Genomic DNA, 6,241 nt, shown 5'->3' with positions numbered 1-6,241 from the left:
GGTTATTTAAGCCACTATTACTGGCTGTTACAAGTAACTAAATGTACTTCCAAATGGCTAAACTAACTAAAATTAATTTCCAACTTTTATATTCCTAAAACATCTATATAATCTATATGTTCCTAAAACATCGATATAATCTAATCCTTCACCAATTCTGGATGATAGATTATAAAATGTAGACTTATAGATTATAAAACTGTTTATAGGTGAGGAGAGGTAGAGCAAAATGACCAAATAAGAGGCTCCACCAATCATCACGTCCCTTACAAGGATAACAATTTGACAACTATCTATATACAAACAAATACTTTTACAAGAGCCAAGAATCAAGTGAGTACTCACAGTACCTGGTTTTAAACTTATATTGCTGAAAGAGGCACTGAAAAAGAGTAGGAAAGATAGTCTTGAATTCCCAAGCCCATGTCTTCTCCATCCCCCAGCATGACTGCATCATGTAGAAAGAGAATCTGTGTGCTTGGGAGAAGGTGAGCACAGAGATTGTGAGATGTTGCATTGAAATCATTGCCACTCTGCCATAACAGAAAGAAAAAGCAGGCTGAAATGAGCTGACACTCACCTATAGGAAAAGTATTTAAGCATTTAAGCCAGCCTTAGACAGAGGGGAATCACCCATCCCAGTAGTCAAAGGCTGAGTTCAGGCAAGCCTTGTCATCATGGACTAAAGTAATCTGGAGCCCTAAATAAAGTTGCAAGTCCTAATGCTGAACTGGGCTGAGAGCCAATGGACATGACAGTCACACAATCTACTGAGACATCAGCCTGGGCAACTAAGGGAGTTCTTCTATCACCCTTTACCCAACAGCAGGCTGCACAACTCACCGCTCCAAAAGAGACTCCTTCCTTCAGCTTGAGGAGAAGAGAGGGAATAGTAAGAGGACTTTGCCTTTCATCTTGGATATTAGCTCAACTACATCAGGATAGGTCACCAGTCAAAGTCAAAAGGCCCCCTTTTCAAGCCCTAGATCCCAAATAACATTTCCAGACACATCCTGGGCCAGAGAAGAGCCTACTGCCTTGAAGGGAAAGACTTAGATCCAGCCAGATCCACCGTTTTCTGACTAAAGAGCCCTTGGGCCCTGACTAACCAGCAGCAATACAGAGATAGCATGCCATTGGCCTTGGGTGAGACTGAGAATATCTGGCTTCAGGTGAGACTTAGCATATTCCCAGCTATAATTGCTATGGGGAGAGATTTCTTTTCTTGAGAAAAATGGCAGTAAAAGTAAAGGAAACTTTGTCTTGCACCTTGGTTACCAGTTCAGACACAGAAGGGTAGAGCACTAAGTGGGTTCTTGAGATACCCGATTCCAGACCTTCACTTTTGGATAGCATCTTCTGGACCTTCTTTGGGCAAGAGTAGAGCCCACTGCCCTGAAGAGTGAGTCCCAGGTCGGCAGCATTTACCAAAAGCTGACTTAAAAGCCCTTGGGCCTTACGGGAACATCAATGGTAGCCAGGCAGTTCTCCCTGTAGGCCTAATATGGCAGTGGCTACAGAGTAAGAATCCCTGCCTAAGAAAAGGAGAAGGAAGAGTAGGAAGGACAGTGTCTTATAGTTTGAGTGACAGTTCTGTCACAGTACAATAGAACACAAGGCCAACTTTTAGGATTTTTTTATTCCAGTCTCTGGCTTCCAGATGGCACTGCTGGAGCCATCTGGGCCCTGGGAGAAATCACCACCCTGAAGGGAAGGATAAAAGCCTGGCTGGCTTCATCAACTGTTGATTGTAAAACCCCATGGCCTTGAGTGCAAATAAGCAGTAGACAGGTAGTAGTTATAGTGGGCCACAGGTGAGACCCAGTACTGTACTGTATTCATGTCTGACCCAGCACAGTTCCAGTAATGGTGCCCACAAGGGTGCTTGTGTCGTTTTACCTCCAGCACCAGGCAGCTCTGAACAGTGAGAAAGATTCCGTTTGGAAAAGAGTAAGGGAGGAGAACAAGAGTCTCTGTTTGGTAATCCACAGAATTCTATTGGATTTTATCCAAGACCATCAAGGCAGTAAACTTTATGACTCTGCAAAAAACACAGTGTTATTGATTTAGGGTGTCCCCTAAAGCAGATGTAACTTTAATCATGAAATCAAAATCCTTTCAAACACCTGGAAAACCTTCCCAAAAAGGACAAGTAATAACAAGCCCACACTGCAGAGACTACAGTAAATACCTAACTCTTTGATGCCCAGACACAGACAAACACAAGCATTAAGACCATCCAGGAAAATATGACTTCACCAAACAAACTAAATAAGGCAACAGGGGCTAATCCTGGAGAAACACAGATATGTGACCTTCATACAAAAAATTCAAAGTTACTGTTTTGAGAGAACTCAAACAAATTTAAGATAATACAGAGAAAGAATTCAGAATTCTATCAGATTAATTTAACAAAGAGACTGAAATAATTGAAATGAATCAAGCTGAGCCTATGAGCTGAAAAATGTAATTGGCATACTAAAAAATACACCAGAGCCTTTTAATATAACCATTGATCAAGCAGAAGAAAGGTCTGGTGAGCTAGAAGACATGCTATTTGAAAATAAAGTCAGAGGAGACAAAAGAAAAAAAATAAAAAACAATGAAGCATGCCTACAAAAACTAGAAAATAGCCTCAAAATGGCAAATCTAGAAGTTATTGGCCTTAAACAGGAGGTAGAGAAAGAGACAGAGATAGAAAGTTTATTCAAAGGGATAATAACACAGAACTTCTCAAACCTAATGAAAAATATTAATATCCTAGTATATGAAGGTTATAGAACACCAACCACATTAAACCCAAAGAAAGCTACTTCAAGGCATTTAATAATCAAAATTCCAAAGATCAAGAATGAACGAAGGATCCTATAAACAGCAAGAGAAAAGGAACAAATACAATGGAGCTCTAATATGTGTGGCAGCAGCCTTTTCAGTAGAGACCTTACAGGCCAGGAAAAAGTGCCATGATATACTCAAAGTGCTGAAAGAAAAAACATGTACACGCTAAAATAGTATATATGGAAAAAATCTCCTTCAAATATGAAGGGGAAACATATGAAGATGTTTTCCAGACAAACAAAACCTGAAGGATTTCACCAACAGCATACCCGCTCTACAATAAGTGCTAAAGGGAGTACTTCTATCACAAGAAAAATGTATTAATGAACAAAGGAAAATCATTTTAAGGTACAAAACTCACTGGTAACACATAAGTTCACAGGAAAACACATGTTAATAAAACACTATGACTGTTATGTGTAAACTACTCAAGTAGAAAGACTAAATGATAAGCAAATCAAAAAAATAACTACAAGAACTTTTCAAGACATAAACATTAGGATAAGATAAAAATAAAAACAACAAAAAGTTAAAAAATAAGGGGCAAAGTTAAGGTATAGAATTTTTATTAGTTTTCTTTTTCTTTGTGCAAACAGTATTAAGTTGTTATAAGCTTAAATAAAGGTTATAGGACAGTATTTGCAAGCCTTGTAGTGACTTCAAATTAAAAAACATGTAACTGGTGCACAAAAATAAAAAGCAAGAAATTAAATCATACCATCAAAAAAATTTACCTTCACTGAAAGGAAGAAAAGAAGAGAGAGAGGACCATAATTAACCAGAAAACAGGTTTTGGACACTGAGACGGAGCTGGTGGCCGCTGCAGACGAAAGTCAGGAAAGGGCAGGCCAGGTGAGCAGACGGATTTGCCAACTAGACAGCCAACCAGCAACAACAAACTAAGTTCGTATACTACCGCTTACGCATCTAATCAACCGCCCATCTAGCTAACCCGAGCCCCTCCACCGTCAATTCAGGTTCGGCCGGTCCCCGGCCCGCCTGCCGGAGCCGTGGTGGCAGCCCCGGGAGGAACCCTGGCGTCTGTTTCCTTCGATTCTCGGGATTTGAAGATGGCTGCACAGTCAGCACCGAAAGTTGTGCTAAAAAGCACCACCAAGATGTCTCTAAATGAGCGCTTTACTAATATGCTGAAGAACAAACAGCCGACGCCAGTGAATATTCGGGCTTCGATGCAGCAACAACAGCAGCTAGCCAGTGCCAGAAACAGAAGACTGGCCCAGCAGATGGAGAATAGACCCTCTGTCCAGGCAGCATTAAAACTTAAGCAGAAGAGCTTAAAGCAGCGCCTGGGTAAGAGTAACATCCAGGCACGGTTAGGCCGACCCATAGGGGCCCTGGCCAGGGGAGCAATCGGAGGACGAGGCCTACCCATAATCCAGAGAGGCTTGCCCAGAGGAGGACTACGTGGGGGACGTGCCACCAGAACCCTGCTTAGGGGCGGGATGTCGCTCCGAGGTAGACTAGCCGTAGCTCCCCGAATGGGCTTAAGAAGAGGTGGTGTTCGAGGTCGTGGAGGTCCTGGGAGAGGGCGCCTAGGGCGTGGAGCTATGGGTCGTGGCGGAATCGGTGGTAGAGGTCAGGGTATGATAGTTCGGGGAAGAGGGGGCTTTGGAGGCCGAGGCCGAGGCCGTGGACGAGGGAGAGGTGCCCTTGCTCGCCCTGTATTGACCAAGGAGCAGCTGGACAACCAATTGGATGCATACATGTCGAAAACAAAAGGACACCTGGATGCTGAGTTGGATGCCTACATGGCACAGACAGATCCCGAAACCAATGATTGAAGCCTGCCCACCCTCCCGTGAGAGACTCTTATTAGTCGACATGTCTGTAAATAACCTTGAAATAACAGATAAGAAGAAATCTGATTGATGCTGGATGGACCTATCACAATAGGCTGTGGACTTACTTGCCACCAGCTTGTGCATTTAGTGTGTTCCTTTTACTTTTTGATACTGTATTGTATGAAGCCCTTTTGTCCTTTGATTTGTTTGGTTTTTTGTTTTTTTTTCAGGGGTGGGGTATTTTCCCCTCCTTTACCCAGACTTCTCTTTGAACACAAATGCATTAGCCTTGTGGCTAGAACACCCTTTTCCTACCTCTGCCATCCCTCACTTAATGCTCTGACATGCTAATATTACTTTTGTTGATCTCTGTTGCCCCCACAGAAAGGTCCCAGAAAAAAAAAAAGTGTTCCTCCCTGATGCTTAGATTTCTGAGGTAGGGTTCTGTTACATCCTCTTCAATAGCCTCTTTAAAATGTTAAGAAAGTCTGGAGCTCAAAAGTGCATTCTTCCACATTCACAATTTAGTAAATTGAGAACATTGACATCACTGCAGGGCAGCATAAGAGGTTGCTTACATGTGGTAGCAGCTCTGATTTGATCAAAGTTGCTACCATGTACATTGACACCACATATAACCAGTATGCTGGGTTGAGTCATACTAGATTTCTACCCTTGTATGAGATTTACACACTTTCTCTTGGCTTTGTATCATGTCCAGAAGGGTACTATAGGGTTGGTTAATACCTACAATATAGAGGAAGAAGCCATTTAATTTGGCAGGTGTGTCAGAATGGAGAATGATGGCGGATGAAGTGCTGGAAGAGGTCAGAAAATATCCATGCTAAAATGTAATTATCCTCATGTTTATCCCAAACCAATCTCGGACTTTTCCACTCATTAGCTTTATTTTACCCTTATTTCCCCTGAAAGTTTAAGTTCAACCAATTGTCAACTGTTGCAGTTTCAGTGAAATCTTGTATTTCTGGTTCATTGTAACAAATTGTTTGCTCAAAAAAAAAAAAAATTAACCAGAAAACAAATAACAAAATAGCAGCAGTAACCCTTAATTATCAATAATAACTATGAATGTAAATGGACTAAACTCTCCAATAAAAAGATATCAAAACACTTAATGGATTAAAAAAAATATCCAGTGATCTGTTTCCTATATAAGAGACACACTTCACCTATAAAAACACAGATAGACTGAAAAAGACGTTCCATGCCAATGGAAACAAAAAAAAGGGCAAGAGTAGCTACACTTTGATCAAACAAAATAGATTTCAACACAAAAACCATTTGAAGAGACAAAGAAGGTTATTATATAATGATAAAGGGGTCATTTCAGCAATAGGATATCACAATTTTAAATATGTATGTACCCAAAACTGGAGGACTCAGATATAGAAAACAAGTATTATGACAGCTAAAAAGAGAGATGGTCCCAAACACAATAATAGTTGGAGACTTCAACACCTCACTTTAAGCATTTGTAGAATCTTCTAGACAGAAATCCAACAAAGATAAGCCTTAATCTGACTATAGAACTTAATAGATATTTATAGAACATTTCATTGAATGGTTGCAGAATACACATT

The 6,241-nt window shown here is 40.9% G+C and overlaps 1 pseudogene across 1 annotated transcript; it reads left to right on the top strand.

Moving 5' to 3' along the window:
* The first annotated feature begins 3,680 nt into the window (after nucleotides 1–3,680).
* LOC116549722 lies at nucleotides 3,681–5,390 on the top strand (annotated as a pseudogene). Its single transcript, XR_004268030.1, has one exon. The product of XR_004268030.1 is annotated as a chromatin target of PRMT1 protein pseudogene (transcript).
* Nucleotides 5,391–6,241: the final 851 nt, after the last annotated feature.

Source organism: Sapajus apella, unplaced genomic scaffold (genome assembly GCF_009761245.1).
Source record: "Sapajus apella isolate SASKATOON/1434 unplaced genomic scaffold, GSC_monkey_1.0 scaffold6, whole genome shotgun sequence".
Classification (NCBI taxonomy): Eukaryota; Metazoa; Chordata; class Mammalia; order Primates; family Cebidae; genus Sapajus; species Sapajus apella.
Note: the sequence above shows the minus strand (reverse complement) of the source record. Positions and strands in the feature narration are given on the sequence as shown.